This window comes from Phoca vitulina, unplaced genomic scaffold (assembly GCF_004348235.1).
Source record: "Phoca vitulina isolate PV1807 unplaced genomic scaffold, GSC_HSeal_1.0 scaffold28, whole genome shotgun sequence".
Classification (NCBI taxonomy): Eukaryota; Metazoa; Chordata; class Mammalia; order Carnivora; family Phocidae; genus Phoca; species Phoca vitulina.
Genome location: NW_022589731.1, coordinates 1,891,114 through 1,911,037, shown reverse-complemented (window position 1 = coordinate 1,911,037; position 19,924 = coordinate 1,891,114). Strand labels below are relative to the sequence as shown.

The window sequence follows — 19,924 nt, the reverse complement described above, 5'->3', positions numbered from 1 at the left end:
ATGTGGATGCTGAGCCAGAGAGAGAGATGCTCAATGAACTTTCCGGTAGAAATAGCAAGTCAAGTAACCTTTTGGAACAACAACAACAAAAATTAACCTAGACTAAACTGTAGTTGTATCTAAAAGAAACCAAATCATTTCTTTCAATCCATCCAAATGGACCCTCCTATTAAAGACAGCCATCTGGTCCTCCCACCTAAGTTAGGATTCCAGGCTGAAAACAATAGATGGGCTTTCATTCCCATACCACCACCCACTTGGGTTCTCTTTTGCTGCCCTTCAGTTTTGCTGCCAGATGCTTTAGCCAGAAACCCAAAGTAAGGCAATTAATATAAGATTCCAGCCATTCTGTTACTTAATGGCCCTTCCAAATGATTTGTGAGAAACTCTCGTGAATCAACAGAATAGAAACTGAAGAGTTTTTTCCATTATTCCTCTCTCCCAGAGTATTTAAAGACTTGGGATTTTCCCATCTTTTGGGGAAATATTTTTCTTATAAATAGTGAGGCATGCCGGGCATCTCCACTTCATCTTTTTTGGTGGTAACACTCACTGTACACTCACTGGAATGTTTTCCTAGTAAATGGTCAGCAATGGAAAACATGGCTAAGACAAAAGATGGCTTTCAGGAGGAGATGATGAGAACCTTCTCATCTTTCCCAAGAGATAGGTAGTTCTTCTATAGAACTCTGGTATTTATTCTAGAACTAATGAGTCTATTTCTGACTCATAGCCTTTGGATGATGAGGACTGACTATACCAGTAAGGTAACAGTCCAACAGATTCCTAACAGTCCATCAAACCCAACAGGAGACTGCAAAAAGAGAAATATATTTCTGCAGCTAAGGCCAAATATCAGTGTTTTAATTTTATGATTTTCTCTTCTCTTCCGTCCTTGTGTCTTACTTTTTTGGATCAATCGTCATTTAGAACTTTGTTTTGTAGTCCACCCCTCTTGACTGCAACTCAACTAAATTTCCTGGATGATTTACAGCACAAGTAGACAAGACTGGTGAGGACACCAAGTCGTACATAAAAACATGATCCTCTTGCGATGTTCATAGTGAACAAAAATTATCTAAGTCTAGATAGAGTGCTAAAAAACGCTGCAGAGACATCTCAACACCATACATTTGCTTTAGGAGCAGGCATTTAAAGGAAAGGGCTGAGCAGGCACCTGTTTTTTTTAAACCTGCTTAAAGGGCTTTGAAACTAAGGGCTGATTATGTTAAAGTGAGACCTATCCCCTTTCTCACTCAAGTCTCCTTTTCATGAAGTCCTTCCTGAGGATCTCAAGTTGGGATGAGGAGGTGGGATTGTTATTACACCGTACAGTTAATATAAGTTAATAATTACATATTATCTAGTTAATAACCAGGTGATAGGAGGAGGGAAAAGGCTACAAGATTATCAAAAGTCACTGAGCCCTCAAGTTGAGGGAAAACTAGATCATGTAGTTCAATTTCTTATCCAATATATTAATCCTGCATGGAAATTTTGTGCAAATAATCAACTTGAAAAAAAATGAAGCAGGCAAAAATATTGTGAAGTTTTCCTTATTGTCCTGACATAAAAGAAGTCCTAGCATTTTCCTCTTCTGTGTCCTGTCCCTGGAAACCTCAAGCACATCATTGTTATTATAGAGGAGAAAAAAAAGATGTGATCAGATGACTTTAAAAATCCAACATTTTCTGGGGTGCCTAGGTGGCTCAGTCGGTTAAGCGTCTGATTCTTGGTTTCAGCTCAGGTCGTGATCTCAGGGTTGTGAGATTGAGCTCAGTGCCCAGCTCCCCACTCAGCATGGAGTCTGCGTAAGATTCTCTCACCCTCTGCCCTTCCCCCACCCCCATGCTCAGGAGCACACACTCTCTAAATAATCTTAAAAAAAACCAACCAACCAACCAACCATTTTCTATTATAAATTCCTTCACAATTTCTCCTTTTCACCATCCCCATTATCTATCTCTCCCCCAGATCTCTGAAATTGTGTTGGAGATAAAAGAGATTTTTCTATGAGGAAAGAATCACTACCTAAATATTCACTAATAGAAGTTTGGTTAAATAAATTCTAGTCCATCCACACAATGAAATTACTATGCAGCTATTAAAAAAAATCAAAGTAGATCTACGTAATTATGAAAAGTTATCCAAAAATACATTAAGGGAAAAAACCTGGAATATTAGCCACAGTATGATACCATTTGCATAAACTGCATGTCTATAGAAAAATTCTGGTGAGAAATAGGTAACAGTAGTGTACTGACTGAAATTCGTAGTAACATTACAAGTTTGTGTCCTACAAATAGTAATTCTATTAGTATAGTAGAGTAATTCTCTATTTTGTGTAATTCTCATCAAAAAAGGAAAAAACTTTATAACCGCATATGGTACATGACTGTACATGATCCTAATAAGAGAGAAGGTTGGACAAGGAATGAAGGAGAAAAGAATCTTCTGTCAACATTAGATACCTCTTAAGCATCACTTCACAATCCTGTGGGCCCCACAGCTTACTCCTTCCGCTGCCTGAGCAGCCAGCTCCACGCAGATCCGGACCGGCTTTCAGACACCATGTTGTCATCCGACTCATGGGACAGCCCAATGTGCGGCTCAGTTCTGCCGGGGGACTTCTCCTGCAGCCCACCTGCAGTTGTGCGCATGCGATCCACAACGGGGAGGAACCAATGCCCCTGGGAGGATACTTCCTCCTTCTGCACTCAAGCACAGTTCTAGGAGCATTTCATAAAATGTCTCAGGTAGGAGAGAGCCCCTGTGGCCTGTAGCCACAGCCAAGGCACCATCGCGTCCTTGCACTTCTTTCCCTCCTTCCCATTTCACCTCCTCTATCCTGAACTCCTGCTCCCTGGGATCCCATGCCAAATAAACTTCTCTGCACACAAGCCTTTGTATCGGGCCAGAGTTCAGGCTAAGACATCATCAGATGTAGTGGGAAGTTTTTCCTACCAACCAGCCTCTGGCTTCATACATTTTACTCTTTTCTATTTCCATGATTCCAGTGCCAGCTGTGTTAGGACACATTTGGATCTTGACACAACAAATGCCGGTCCCGCACATGTGTGTCACAATGGGCAGGAGTATTTCTCCATGTCATGCCCATGCTGGGCTGGCTAGCAGTAACTTACACATTGGAGTGACTGCAAACCCAAGCTAAATGGCTCCCTAGCTCAACCTCTCCACAGGTGGACTCCAAAAAAAAAAAAAAAAATGCCTGGGACCACTCCAACATCACCAGATGGGAGAGTGGGAGAGGGTAACTCAAAGAGGCAAGAGAATAATTCTGACCAATTGTAGTTAACATATCTGGACTTTGCAAGTTTTACAAAAACACATGATTGTGTATACACATTTGCTAGAGCCCTTCCTAGGACCCATGCACATAAGAAGCACTTAACCCTAAGCTTAATTAGCTTTATGGTCAAGCCGCTTTCCACCATGTCTTCATCAGGTAAAGATAACAAAAGTAGACCTAACCCACAGACTGAAAACTCTCAAATCTATATACTACCACCACCCCTAGTCTAATCTTCTCCCCTCAACTGCAGATAGAGATATAAAAATTGCCCAATTGCTTACTTGATACTCTTCACTTGTCCTCCAGACATCTCAAGTTAAACACATCCAAAAATCTATCACCTTCTTCACCAACCTGTCCCTCCACTTCCATTCCTCTCGCTGACTGATGGCACCACCGTTTCTATCAAATGTAAAACTGGGGGAGTTGTCTCAGATTCCTCTTTTTCCTCTAGTTCCACCCTGCCATGATAGATTGCTTGCCAAACATTGTGATGACTTCTAAATTTAAGACTGCTTCGAGGGATGGCTGGGTGGCTCAGTTAAGGGTCTGCCTTCGGCTCAGGTCATGATCCCAGGGTCCTGGGATCGAGTTCCGCATCAGGCTCCCTGCTCAGCGGGGAACCTGCTTCTCCTTCTCTCTCTGCCTGCAGTTCCCCCTGCTCGTGCTCTTTCTGACAAATAAATAAATAAAATCTTTTTAAAAAAAAAAAAGACTGTTTCTAAATATCTATTGAATCCCTCCAATAATCTCCAACCCCATTACCAGCTCACCTGAGTCACAGGTCCTCACTACGGGTCTTTGGAACTGCAACAACCTTCAAAGGCTGCCCATTACACTGTAGACAGTTTAAATGCTTCAGAATGGCTTACAGTGCCCTTGATGACAGGACTCCCAGCTCCTTCTCTAGCCTCATCTCCTACACCTTTTCTCATTCCACGTCAGAGCACAGTGTTTACCTTTCTCCAAACCAGATGTGTGGTTTCACGGTCTCCTCTGCCAAGAACACCTCCTTCTCCCCTTGGCTCCTTTCCTATTACTCTTCCTCCAAGACACAATTCAAGTATCCTCGCATCCTGGAAGTCTTCCTAACCTTGCCTATGCCAGCTGGGTTCGGTTGTCCTGTTTCCACAGAGCCTTCACTAGCTCCACCAGCTCATTTATTATGCTGTATTCTAATTCTCTCTCCTCTACTAACCGTGAGATTTTTTTTTTTGAAGATTTTATTTATTCATTTATTTGAGAGAGAGAGCGAGAGAGCACAAGCAGGGGGAACAGTAGAGGGAGAGGGAGAAGACCCTGGGATCATGACCTGAGCTGAAGGCAGACGCTTAACCATCTGAGCCACCCAGGTGCCCCTACCATGAGATTCTTGAAGGCAAGAGTTCTCTTCCATATCGTAAGCGTCAGAAGCTAGCTAGCACAGTGTCTGGTATATAATACTTTTTTTCTTTTAAGATTTTGTCCATTTATTTGACAGAGACACAGCGAGAGAGGGAACACAAGCAGGGGGAGTGGGAGAGGGAGAAGCAGGCTTCCCGCTGAGCAGGGAGCCCGATGCGGGGCTCGATCCCAGGACCCTGGGATCATGACCTGAGCCAAAGGCAGATACTTAAGGACTGAGCCACCCAGGTGCCCCAATACTTTCAATAAAAGCAAAAAAAAAAAAAAAAAAGTTCAAATTAATCATAAGAAAATAGGAGGGAAGATGAAGAGAATTAGGAAAAATGGTATTGTCTTTGCAAGCTCTTGTCATAAGATTATTTTTCTTCCTAGGACACAATGGAGTAAATGAGGCCATTGACTGCTGGTTGATTATAATTTTAGCAACCATTTCCCAGAAGAGTGACCACTTGTTGTTAACTGATCTAAGCCTTGTACATAAAAGATTCATTTCCTATTTAATTTAATTGACTGATTTTATTATTTTAACTCCTATTGGCACCAAGTTCTAGAAAAGTTACAATAGAATTTGTCCCCAGATAAAGCCAGCTTAAAAAACAAGGAGAAATCAAACCCTGTTGAGTTTGAGACTATCTTCCCATTGAGTGAGAATCTCTTCAAAGAATTTTCATGGTCTTCTTAAACATACAATATGAATTCAGCCTGGAAACCAAGACTCATATTCAAATATGATGGTAAAAAAAAATATGCTAAATTTACTGAATGAATGTTCAAAAGAACTTGACATTCATTTGCTTATATCTTCAAAAATAGACCATCCTGAGGGATCTGCCCCTCAGTAAAAATGACAACAAACATGTCTTAAGCTTTCTGGGAGAAGATACTACAACGGCCTAATCACCATGATTCCTGACAAAACATTCAGAATCTCTAGGTCATCCTTGGTTACTGATCCTCCCTATAAGTCACAGATTTTAGAGTCCAAATATGGATGATGGGACCCCAGCGAATCCCATTAGTGCTTAAGGGTCTTAAACTAAAATTGGACAGATCTGGGTTTGGATCCTTTGGTTCTGGTGTGACTAACCATCTGTAAGACAGAGATAAGTCCTAAGTTCACTAGAAAATTGAATGATAAAAATGTAAAATTTAACACAGTGCCTGGCATACAGTAAGTAATCAATGAATGATAAGGAGTGTGTTACTGATAAACTGTCTCCTGGTTCTGGAAGTTAGAAATCATCTCAGATGTACCTGCTGTTTAATATCTTTTAATATCTATAGAAACAGACTCTCGGGATCATTGGGATTATTCAGCTACAGTAGCTTTTAAAATATAGGTTATAGGCTTCTACCAAAGAGCATAACTTCTGTCACCTGAGCATTCAAGCCTCTGCAGGTTTGTCTTAAAGTTCTTCAACGTAGCAACTCTACAGATTGTTCACTCTGTTTCTCAAAACCAAAATTTTGCAGCTAAGGGGGATCAAATGGGTTATGGAGGTCGTCCTCCCTCCCCTCTCACCTCTAGAAGTAGTCGCTCCCGCTTACTGGATGAGGCAGTGGGGAGGGCGGCCCATGAAGGAAGCTTGTACGGCCACTGCCTTTGTCATATTTCCTCTGTGAAGAAACAGAAGACTTCAGTTCCTGGGATTGGTTAAGCTCTAGAGAACTAAGGAACTACTTTGTATTTTCCTCAGAATCTCCTCTCGCTTTGTGCATAGCAAGCACCATGGCAGCCAAACCATCATACATGTTTTGCATCTTTGTCAGGAAACTGGAATGATCACAAACACAGGTGGCTTGCGATACACAATAAAGTCAAGGAAGCCGGCACAGAGCAGAGAAAGACTCAAAGACTGAGGGAATGAGAAGAGGAAAAACCGAGGAAAGACTAAATTATATGCAATGACCACACCAACCCTGACGTTTGCAAAGATACTGCCAAGATCACTACGTTCAAGATCGGAAGTCGCTTGAGGTCCCCTCTGGTGCTGGTCATGGATTTGTTCATCAGATATTCTTACTGAGCACTCACTGTAGGCTAGGCACTGTACTGAGCACCAGGGATTAAAACAAAAACACAAAAAAGGATGACTAGCCTTTACTGTCAAGGAACTGGAAGTCTAGCAGGGAAGACAAGGCAAGTAAAATTACAACATGGTAGACGCTCTCTTAAGCTGACCTCTGCGTAACAACTTGCTGATGAACGGACTCACTCCATTCTCCCTATGAAGCACATGGACTGAGGCCCCCAGCACACTGAATGCTTTTGGCTAGTAGGCTACTATCTAGTACTCTACATCCTCTACTCCCATAGATTAACAAGAATGTTTACTAAGAATTGGTTATTTTTTGCTCCCAAACCTATTTATGACATCTGTACTTGCTTGATGCTGCAACTATGTAATTTAAAAATTATAGAAACTGAGGACAATAAAACGAGTTGTTTCTATGGCAACTATGATGAATCCTCTGGAAAGAATCAGCAAAAGCAGGTTGCTTAAAAAAAAGTACTGGAGCTAACATAAAATTAAAAACTGAGAGTGAATTATGAGTGGCCAAGAGAATTAGGACATGTGAGGAAAAATCTGGAAAGATTCTGCACTAGTACAGCTTCAAAAATGCTTGTATTGCTTGTCCACTTAAAAAGACAATTCAAGGGCGCCTGGGTGGCTCAGTTGGTTAAGCGACTGCCTTCGGCTCAGGTCATGATCCTGGAGTCCCAGGATCGAGTCCCGCATCGGGCTCCCTGCTCGGCAGGGAATCTGCTTCTCCCTCTGACCCTCCCCCGTCTCATGCTCTATCTCATTCTCTCTCTCAAATAAATAAATAAAATCTTAAAAAAAAAAAAAAAGACAATTCAAGTGTAGAGAAGACTGAAAATTAAGAGAAGACAAATTATAAATGGGGTTCATACACCATTACAGGAAACACCAATCAGTGAACCCACACACAAAAGAAAATGCCTTGGATCTGTATCAAAAGAAGAGCAGTCCTATTTCCAATGCCTCCTGCAATAAACTGATTCAAGCAAAGAACATTAAAGGCTGCTTAAACCATTAAGGGAAAGGGTGATGGAGAACAGAACATTCATGTGGTGCCAAAGCACTGCTCCAAGGATTACTGCTAATCCCAAAGAGGAAAACCGATGTTTACAATGGAGGCAACTGGCAGTCACCACCTTAATCAAGTCATCAAATTTAACATCAAGAGTGGAAAACCAGACTTTATGGGCTACCTGATGTGATGCGCTCTGAAGTAACTTTCATCCTCTGTAAAGTATTCCTGCCAAAAGTATTTAATCAAAAACTTGAATCTAATTTCCAGCGTATGGGGAATACAGGATAGAGAAATTAAATGTTATCGAGAGGAAATGATCATAGAAACCCCAAATCAAGGACACTACCAAAGAACTAGCCTGGTTTCTTTAAAAAGTTAATGTCATTATTAATTTTGTTTGGTGTTTTGTAACAACCAACCTGGTTACATTTTTTAGAGTTACCAGAGGGTGAAACAACAGGATGTCTTGAATTTGTTTTTAAAATATTCTAGGGGCGCCTGGGTGGCTCAGTCGTTAAGCGCCTGCCTTCGGCTCAGGTCATGATCCCAGGGTCCTGGGATCGAGCCCCACATCGGGCTCCGTGCTCAGCAGGAAGCCTGCTTCTCCCTCTCCCACTCCCCCTGCTTGTGTTCCCTCTCTAGCTGTCTCTCTGTCAAATAAATAAATAAAATCTTTAAAAAAAAAAAAAAAAATTCTAGTAAAGGGGCGCCTGGGTGGCTCAGTCGGTTATGCGGCTGCCTTCGGCTCGGGTCATGGTCCCAGGGTCCTGGGATCGAGCCCCATGGCGGGCTCCCTGCTCGGTGGAGAGCCTGCTTCTCCCTCTCCCTGCTGCTCTGCCCACTTGTGTTCTTTCTCTGTCAAATAAATAAATAAAATCTTTTTTAAAAATTAAAAAAAATAAAATATCCTAGTGAAGAAAACAAGATAAATGAAGCAAATGTGGCAAAATTTTGACAGTCACTGAATTGGTGTTGGGTATATTGTGGTTCATTGTCTATTTTTTCTCCTTTTGTACATGTTTGAAACTTAGAAAAAATTGAAAACAGTCAATGTCAGGAAAAAACTGGTTGGGAGAAGAGGGTTATTCTAGCTTAAAAGAGAAAAGAGAACAACCAAATCCAATACACAAATCTTGATTGAATCCTTGTCAGAAAAAAAAAAAAAAAAAAAAAAACCTATAAATAGGGGTACCCGGCTGGCTCAGTCGGTGGAGCAGGGGACTCTTGACCTTGGGGTCATGAGTTCAAGCCCCACGTTGGGTATAGAGATTACTTAAAAATAAAAGCTAAAAAAAAACAAAACCAAACCACTATAAATAACATTTTTAGGATTGACAATTAGAAAAATAGGAGTATGGACTGGGTAGAAAAATGATTTTGGAGAACTATAAATTTCTTAATGATGATGGAATTAGGATTATGTAGAAGAAGTATGTTCAACATTTCAGGGTGAAAAAGTTCAGGAAAAAACATTAAGAACTATCAAATCTAGGAGATAGGTATATGAATATTCATTATACTAGTCTTCCAACTTCTTTGCATTTTTGAACATTTTCATGATCAAAAGTTTTAAACAGTTTGTCAAATGATTGCCAACTTTTTAAAAAATCATATTTAAGGTAGGTCTAGGGGTTTTTTAAAAATTCCATCCTTCAGTTACCTTTAGCTGGTTCATTAAACAACAAAGTTAAGAGGGGAGAGGATCCAATGGTGTGTTGATAAATGTTTAACAACCAGCTCTCTGGAAAAAACAGCCCTGACTTGGAGCATTGGCCAGTTCCCATGGTGTAAATATTCCTACTCGACTGATTCCAAGTTACTAACAGGATGTCACTGAACACAGAGCTGGGAATAGAGAGTGCCATCAGTCTTTCAAGTGGACAGGAGCCAGTTCCAACACACCACTGGATCCAGATCCTAACAGAGGGACATTTCAGCTGTCACAGGGAAGGAGGAGGAGATGGTCTGCAGAAAACAAAGAAGCAAAGTTAAAATCGGCTGACAAGGATGGAGCAGAAAGACGTTTGAGCACAGAAGACAAAGCATGATAGACAAAAACAATTCCTCAAAGGATTGTTATGAAGATTAAATTACATATAAAATATTCAGCACAATGCTTGGCATACAATCCAAAGCTCAAAATAAGTATTCTTTAGTATTCTCAAATGAGAATACTAAAAGTGAAATGTATCATCCTATCTAAAAACCCAAACTGCTTCTTGCTGTGGAAGAGGTCATCATTAAAAGAGAGACCTGGAAGGTGTATAGGCTTCCATCCCTATTTTTTTAACCTCCCTTTAATGATTTTTTTTTTTTTTAGTGTTATACACAGTTTCGACAAGATGGCAAACTAGGATGGGCTTCCAACACAATTTTGGGGATTCCAGACAGGTTAATGAAACATAAAAGCTGTGGAAAAACATTAGGCAACAGGAGGCAGCCAGATCTCAGCTGGGAGGAGAGGCCCTTGCTAGCCCACAGACAGGTGCCATGGAGAAGCCTGGGTAGGGGAGCAGTTTCTTTAGAGGTGTTGCTTTCTCCAGATGGCCCCCACTGCTCACAGCACTCTAGCAGCACTGGTAGAGTGGTGCTCAAGTGGGCTGGGCTGGGAAGCAGTTAAATATAGGTACAGACAACTGCAAAGCCCATTGTGTACCTTCCACTCCCTACCCACCCTCAGAGCCAAAGTAAGGGGATGGCTATCGTCAGAGAAAGCACTCAGAGGCACAAGCTCGGGAGTCCAGGGATCCATCAACAGAGCAGACAGCTAATGCTCCAGAAGAAAAGGAACTCACAGACAAAAGGATGAACTTATCCCAGGAGCATAACTGCTATAGAGAACAACAACAAAATCAAACCATCTATATCAACCAAAAATCAAGTTAATGGATCAGTACAGAAAAGAACAGATTAGCAAAGAGCTTCAAACAGGGCCCATACCTGGAAACATGTAACAAGAACAAGTGGCATTAAAGTAAGAACCGAGTACAAGTTCACGGTATGTGAATTCTAAGAGCTGAGGTAAAGAACCCAACAGCTGGGCTACACAGCAAAAGATCCAGTTAAGAAACTCTCCTAGAAGACAGGAGGAAGGGACAAAAAGATGGAGCATGTGAAGAAACATGAACAGGGAGAGGATTGTACTGGAAGGGCCACTATAGCTGTGTAATAGGAGGCCCCAGGGGTGGGGAGGGAGACAGGAGAAGAGAGTATCTAATGAAACAGTGACTGACAAGTTAAAGAGATGTAGGACTTTGGATTGAAAGGATTCAAAAAACAAAAAGAAAATTGGGGGATGGGTTTTGCAACTAGTTACAGTGTAATGAAATGAAAGAATAACAAAAAGAAAGAAAAACCAAGAATTTTTAGAAAAAGTAAATCGTTTACGAAGGATAACCAAGAATCAGACCGACTCCAGAAGGCTCAAAGTCTGGTTCTAAGAAATTGATGGATATTTTCAATGGGGCGGGGGGGGGGGGGGATTTCAAAATTTATACTTAAATTACCATTTAGAAACAAGGGTAAAATAAAGACATTTTGAGCATACAAGGCCTCAGAAGTTTTATCACACAGAGATCTTCTTAGAAATATTCTAGAGAGAAGAAATACCTATTTTGGAGTACACTAGAAAAATGGCAGGTAAGGGTAAGTAAATAGTGTATTAAGTTTACTATTGTCTAAATAAGCTCCAAAACAAAACAAAAAAGTAAATCCACAGCAGTTCCAGAATTGAAATTATTTAGAAATCAAAATACTTTTATTGGGTGGTGGGGGACATGGTGGGGAGGGGGTTGTAGAGAAGAAGGGAAGAACATCTAAGATACTTGTCTTTTTTGAAGTATGTCAGGGGCAATACATACATTTAAAGGTTTAAAATAGGAAGATTTTCAATAGGAAAAACACAAGTATGTATATTATCAATTAGAAGTTAAGGACAACTACCAAAAGAATAAAAATAGGGATGCCTGGGTGGCCCAGTCGGTTAAGCGTCTGACTCAATTTCGGGTATGTCATGATCTCGGGGTTGTGGGAGGCCCCAAGTCAGGCTCTGTGTTTGGTGGGGAATCTGTTTGGGATTCTCGCTCTCCCTCTCCCTTTGCTCTTCCCCACCATGCACGTGCTCGCTCTCTCTCTCATAATAAATAAATGAAACTTAAAAAAGAAAAATAGAATGTGTAACTTTCGAACTAGAGAAATAATGGATTTATCCAATAGATGACAGGAAACAGAGAAAGTAAAAGTCAAAAGAAAACTTGAAACAAAATGGATTGAACGGTCAAAATATAGAAATATTTTAGGACTGATATAAATGGGTTGAGTTCACTGATATACTCAGAATGACTTCTAAACAAGATATAAGTAATATATACTCACTGTAGAGAAAACATGAAGAAGTTATTTGGAAAACAGTCTAATGAAGGAATTAAAAATCATCAATAATCTTACCTTTTAGACATTGTTTTCTTTTTTTTTTTTAAAGATTTTATTTATTTATTTGACAGAGAGAGACACAGCGAGAGAGGGAACAGAAGCAGGGGGAGTGGGAGAGGGAGAGGGAGAAGCAGGCTTCCCACCAAGTAGGGAGCCTGATGCGGGGCTCGATCCCAGGACCCTGGGATCATGACCTGAGCTGAAGGCAGACGCTTAACGACTGAGCCACCCAGGCGCCCCTAGACATTGTTTTCTACCAAAGTGTATGTATTACATTTTTCCACAAAAATACTTTTGCACATAGGTCTTAAAAATCTCTCATTTACCCAAAATATATAAAACCCCTAATTCAAAGGATACACATACCTCTATGTTTATAGCAGCATTTTCTACAATAACCAAATTATGGAAGCAGCCCAAGTGTCCACTGATAGATGAATGGATAAAGATGTGAGGTGTGTACACACACACACACACACACAGGAATATTATACACCATCAAAAAGGATGGCATCTTGCCATTTGCAACAACATGAAGCTAGAGAGTACAATGCTAAGCAAAATAAGTCAATCAGAGAAAGACAAATACCATATGATTTCACTCATATGTAGAATTTAAGAAAACAAGCAAAGGAAAAATAAGAGAGAAAGAGACACCAAAAACCAGACTCAACTCTAGAGAACAAACTGATGGTTACCAGAGGGGAGGTGGATGGGGGGATGGGTGAAATAGGTGATGGGGATGAAGGAGTACACTTGCCGTGATGAGCACCAGGTAATGGATGGAAGTATTGAATCACTGTATTATACACCTGAAACTATACTGTATGTTAACTATATTGGAATTAAAATTTAAAAATCTCTCCATATGAACGTGTAATCTTATGATTTTTAGTGGCTAAATAGTTCTATGTTGTATAGCCATAATTGTTATACATCCATTAGACGTAATTGTTACATAGCTGTTAGACATTTCAGTTCTTCCCAACGTTTCACCTTTCATGTAACATTTGATACTTCCTCCTAGTAAAACCACCCTTCCCAGACTGCCACCTCCACAGGATTTAGAGGAGGCTCACAGAGGTGACGCTGGGGTAAGGCTATCCCCTCCATCACTGGGCTCTCCCTATCTTCTTATCTGCTGGACAACTCCTGTTACCACATTAAAAGCCTGAAATACCTCCCACCTTTAAAATCAAAAAACTTCAGGCGCCTGGGTGGCTCAGTTGGTTAAGCGACTGCCTTCGGCTCAGGTCATGATCCTGGAGTCCCTGGATCGAGTCCCGCATCGGGCTCCCTGCTTGGCAGGGAGTCTGCTTCTCCCTCTGACCCTCCCCCCTCTCATGTGCTTGCTCTCTCTCATTCTCTCTCTCAAATAAATAAATAAATAATCTTTAAAAAAATATATATTTAAAATCAAAAAACTTCTCCAGATCCCCTCTTTCCGGCTATCACTCCATTTCTTTACTTTTCATGATAGCAAAACTCTTGAAAAAAATGATTCCCATCCACTTTCTCCATTTCTTCTTCAACATGCTCCAAATCAGTCTTGGCCAATGAAACCACTCATGAAGCTCTCCAGTGACCGCTCATTTGGTTTAATCCAATGATCAATTCTCAGCCCTCATCTTATTTATAACTTCTTTCTTGAAACAGTCTCTTCACTTGGCTTCCACATCTCCCTGGCTTTTCTCCTTAATGCCCACTCCACCTCATTCTCTTTTGCTAATTCCTCTCATTCCAGTGACCTCTTGAAGCCAGAGAACTCTTGATCTTCATTCTTAGATCTCTTCTCTTCTCCTTGGACACTAACTCATTTGAGTCATGATCCCATTTAGTCTCGAAGTTTTAAATATCATCTATATGCTGATGACCCCTATTTGTGTCCATCCCAATCACTCCTCTGCATTCCAGATTTACATATCCAAATGCCTACTTAACATCTCCACCAGGATGTCTACCAAGTATATCAAGCTTTTATAATTCTCAAAACCTGTTCCTCCTTTATTGGGGTAAGGGATGTATCAACATTCACCCAGTTGTTCAAACCAAAAACCTAGGCTTCATTCTTCTCTCTCACTTCCAGTCCTCTGAAAAATATCCAGAATTTGATCGGTTCTTACCACTTCTCACTCTACCCCCTTGGTCCAAGCCACCATTCTCTCTCACCTGAGCTGCTACAATGGCTTACTAACTGCCTTTCTGCCTTACTCTTGCTTTCTATAATCAAGTCCTTGAAGAATCACCAAAGTAATCCTTCAGAAAGAGACTAAGATTCTGTCACTTCCCTGCTCAAAATCGTCCAAAAACTCCATCACACCTAGAGTAAAAACAAATACCTTACCACAATCTGCAAGGCCTTACAGATCCCTGCTGATCTTTGGGATTTTATCCCCCACCATTCCTGGCCTGGCTTAACTTTCTCTAGACAGGTCTTGCTGATCCTTTAATGTGCCAAATACATTCCTATCCAAGGATCTCTGCTCTCCCTGCTTCCATTTGTGGACCATTGTACCCTAGATTTTCAGCTTACTTACTCCCCTACCTGTTTCAGGTCTCTGCTCAAATGTCACCTCCTCATGAGGCCTTCCCTGCCCCATCCTATCTAAAACAGCTCCTCCCTACCCCAGTCCATATGCCCTCTTTTTGTGCTGCACGGGGCACTTACCAGTATAGGATACTGTATTTCTCATTTATTGGCTTAGTCTGTTCTCCACTTAGCTACAGAACGGACCAAGGCAGGGACATGATCTTAGTGACGCTATAGTCTCCATGCCTAGAACATTGTCTGGCACACAGTAGGAGCTTAATCTTCTTTGAGTAGCACTAACTGAACATCCATACGTAATTACACATCTGTCTTCTAAGGGCTAATGATCCATCTTATCCTACCCCTCAAAAAATCAAGGTACTCAGACAAGAACAAGGTAAAAAAAAATTACAAAATATTTCAGACTTAACAGTATAATGGAAAATAAAACCTCCATCCATGTATGTACCACCCATTTTAAGGAATAAAACATTATATAGTTGAGTCCCATGAAGGCAACTTAATACCAGGTTTACAGAAAACCTGAAGGACAGAAAAGTGTTTTAGGATTCACCCATTATTTTCATCTGAAATAAAATTATTTCCAAAACAGAAAATAAAAACAGAAACAGAAAATAAAATTTTTGACAAAGCACTCTACTAAACAAAAGAAACCCATGGTGCAGTGAGATTCAAGTTTTTGGATGGAGAAAACACAAGGGAAGCAGCAAACACTAGTGAAGTGGGCAGAAAGGAGAGACCTGGTGGGGTGGGTACACATGCGGTGACCCCAAGAGGAGCAAGGGAATGCGGGCAACTGGGTGCTCATCGCCTGTCTTCCCTACTCAACACGACTGCAAAAGGATTACAAACAAAGCCTGGATGAGGTGGCAGGTTCCAAGAAGGGACACATCCAATGACATCACAGGACGTTTAGACAGTCCTAATGTAACCACCGAGTTTGGCCTGGCAGCATCCATCAAAGTTGGGAAGGAAATGTGGGATGTAGAGGACAGAGGAGCCGCAAGCTGGTGGCTAAGAAGTAGGAGATACAAAGAAAGCTAAATGGGAGACAGATGGAAAATCTTTTCAATTAGAGTAATACTTCAAACACTTAATAAAGTTAAACTGGAAACACCACGACCCAATAAAAATGGATCTTTCGGAGCTTTATTAGCCTAAACCCCTTTCTAGTAATGGGACTACAGAGCAGTATCAGTAACACAACAGAACAATTTCGCACGCCGTCCAATCTCTATCCTGTCCGTACTACTCTGCCACGAAGCTACTCGCTTCTGAGAGAATATCAGATTCCAGTAAAGGGAGGAAAAAAAAAAAAATCAAGATGGAAGTGGAATATCTTGTTTTTGCCAGAAAGTTTAGAAAGGAGCCAGTGTAAAGGCTAAATAGCAAATCTGACCATTAATTCTTTGAAAATTCATGAGTCCTAATGGTACTCCAAAGGGGGGAAATCTTCTGAACTATATGGTACCTGTGCTGAGGAGAGCAAGGGGGGAGGTTCAAAGCCAGCCGGGCTTACCTAGCTGGCCTGGGGCCTTTTTCTCATTATTTCATCTACCTAGAGAGGCATCTTTCTCTTCATTCACACAAAGATACTGTTTGTCCTAGAGATGGTCTGTGGTAAAGGATTTCCGGGCACATGATTTTCCAACAATATTTATAAAAAATGTTATGTATTGGCCAACCCAAATTATAACATAGGGACTACTGGACAAAGTTCCACCCATGCAAATCAGACAGAAGATACAGCCCAGGTGAGGTTTGCAGAACCCGGTCATGTCTCAGGTAAGGCAGCTATGGTCAAAAACTGCGTAAGTACAACACACAAAAAGAGGCGCAGGCTTAACAGCCCCATTACTATAAGGGGGTTTAGGCTAATGAAACAAGCCTGGGATTATTGATCCAGACCTGTATTTCCAACCTAGAACCCTACAGTAGTTTTAAAATGGTAATGACCTATTTTGGTTGTGTAGAGAAATTTGTAACCCTTGAATGAAGAGAGAGTAGTGAAATTTTTGTGTAAGTCATATTTATACAAATGTAATAACTTTTATAACCATTATGTTCATTAGTGTATGCTCCTAAAATGTTCAAAATTCTTGAGACTTAATAAAATCATACCCCCAAAACTTAGAAATTTGAAGTACTTGAAGAAACCAGATACATTAAATTTCTAAGTATGGTTTGAAATGTTTAAGGAACTCTCCTCAAGGTCATAAATGGTATTAATAGGAGAGTTTCCTCTGTTAAATGTAAAAGCATTTGAGCATCAATTTAAAAACTAGCAAATGTTTTTAATATTAACAAAATATAGTAAAGCCACTAAAATATTTGTAGGGTATGGGTAAAGGTTTGAAGAATAATAAGCTTTTGAAGTCCTAATTTTAATAAGCTAAAGCCTAACCAAAACATAAGTAACTCACAGGGCTGTCTGGCATAACGGAATCAGACAGCCTACAAACTCTTGCCCTGCTAGCTCACTTTGGGCAACCTCCCTCAAGTTTTGTGCCTCAAGGTCTTTATTTGTAAAACCAAATAACAGTACTTACATCAAAGCCCTTGGGAGGATTGAGTTAATATATATAAAGCACTTAAACAATTATGTAGATTTTAAGTTGCTCTATAAATATTAGCTATACCTATCATCATCATTATTGACCATTATCACCTGACAAGACTATGAATGCCTTGAGGACAAGAACATGACCTATTTGTCTCTATATTCCTAGCATTTGGCACATTACCAGGTACCCAACAGGTACTCAAATATTGCCTGAATTTAACCAACTAATCTAAAATTCTAGCTATTAGGTTGTGGGTCGCAAGCTGTAATACATAGAGAGAATCAATGACAAATGACAGGAGCAAAGATAAAAGGGCCAATGAAAACAAAGCCCCCAAATTTTATCCAGTCAAAAAATATTGTTTCTTGGAATTTTTTTTAAAACTTATTCCAGGAGTTTCTCAAGGTCAAAATTATATTAAGAGAAGTTCAGTTGGGACTGGCTAGTGATCGCTGATCCAAATCTAGACCCCAGATCTAGAATTAGAGATTCAATAGAGAATTTAAGATTTCTCCCCAATAAATTCAATCTAACACAATTTACTGCAGAATTAATTACTTCAACTTTTTCCAACCACCAAAATTTGTTTCTGAACTAAAGTACAATACAGTCTTAACCCATTCAATCCAGGCACGCTTTTATTTTCCATTGCTCTTACATTTTCCAGTTTAGTCTCATTTGGGGTAATTACGAGTAGTCTAGATGGAAAAATTTCCTGGCAGGTTGTTCCACTCACAGCCATTTAGAAAGCGCTGCTTGCGTCAGACTCTTGTTTTCTGCTTGGATAAGGGGCTGTTACTTCAGACCCCAATTTTTCTTGGTGTCCCATAGTCACACTTCATTGAGCACAGCCTGTGCTTGCTTCTACTAATAGCCTTTCAAAGCAAAAGGTTTTGTCTACCCAGCAAGTTAGCAGATTCATCTTTCCTTAGAGTACTGAATAAGGCCAAAGGGGCTGTAATTCCATCAAGAGACATCACATGACTGCAGTAATAGTAACAGTAATTCACAATTATTGAGTGCCTGTGCATGCCAGGCACTGTTTATGTATCTTATTTCATTATCCAAGAACCCCATGAAAAAAAGATTAACTCCATTTTATAAGTCACAAAACGGAGACTTAAAAAGACCAACAAACATTCCCTGGGCATCTGTCCTCCCTTCCAAAGACTCTAGCTTACCCAAAACAGTTTCCTCGTACAGAATAGGGCCTTCTGAACTACTGTCCTCATTTTCTAAATTAGGAAATTGAAGACCAAAGATTATATAGCTAAGAAGTATAGAGACAGACCTGAGTTCTAGTTCTGATTCCAAAATCCATATTGTTATTTTGCTATGTTATCTGTTTAATTTGGTAAGGTCTTTTTTTTTTTTTTTAATATTTTATTTATTTATCTGACAGAGAGAGACACAGCAAGAGAGGGAACACAAGCAGGGGGAGTGGGAGAGGGAGAAGCAGGGTTCCTGCCGAGCAGGGAGCCTGATGCGGGGCTCGATCCCAGGACCCTGGGACCATGACCTGAGCTGAAGGCAGCCGCTTAACTGACTGAGCCACCCAGGTGCCCCTGGTAAGGTCTTTCTTAGAACTCTCTCTACTCCAAGCTAAGGATGGAAAAGTCTGCCTGAAAAGACTATTTTGTATTGTATTTCTCTTCTCGTGTTTGAAGAAAGATGAGAGAAGGAAAGAGAAGAAAGGCTATGGTAACTCTTCTCTCCAAAACGGTCCTAAACTCTTATTTATAACAGCAGATGATACCAAACTGGCAAGAATCACAGTGAAAGGTTAAATACTGAGCCCTTTGGCATCAGGGAAACCCAAATCAAAACCTCAATGAGATACCACCTCACACCAGTCAGAATGGCTAAAATTAACAAGTAGGAAACGACAGATGTTGGCAGGGATCTGGAGAAAGGGGAACCCTTCCACACTGTTGGTGGGAATGCAAGCTGGTGCAGCCACTCAGGAAAACAGTATGGAGGTTCCTCAAAAAGTTGAAAATAGAGCTACCATACAATCCAGCAATTGCACTACTGGGTATCTACCCCAAAGATACAAATGTAGGGATCCGAAGGGGTACGTGCACCCCGATGTTTATAGCAGCAATGTCCATAATAGCCAAACTCTGGAAAGAGCCAAGATGTCCATCAACAAATGAATGGATAAAGAAGATGTGGCATATATATACAATGGAATATTATGCAGCCATCAAAAGGAATGAGATCTTGCCATTTGCAACGACGTGGATGGAACTGGAGGGTATTATGCTGAGCAAAATAAGTCAGTCAGAGAAAGGCATGTATCATATGACCTCACTGATATGAGGAATTCTTAATCTCAGGAAACAAACTGAGGGTTGCTGGAGTGGTGGGGGGTAGGAGGGATGGGGTGGCTGGGTAATAGACACTGGGGAGGGTATGTGCTATGGTGAGTGCTGTGAATTGTGTAAGACTGTTGAATCACAGACCTGTACCTCTGAAACAAATAATACATTATATGTTAAAAAAAAAAAGGGGGGGGGGGGAGAAGATAGCAGGAGGGGAAGAATGAAGGGGGGGGAAATCGGAGGGGGAGACGAACCATAAGAGACTATGGACTCTGAG

At 40.7% G+C, this 19,924-nt stretch overlaps 1 protein-coding gene across 3 annotated transcripts in view; it reads right to left on the bottom strand.

Annotated features, from left to right (window-relative positions):
- CNNM2 (cyclin and CBS domain divalent metal cation transport mediator 2) overlaps positions 1-19,924 on the bottom strand; it is a 149,676-nt gene that overhangs the window by 44,611 nt on the left and 85,141 nt on the right. The window lies entirely within an intron of this gene.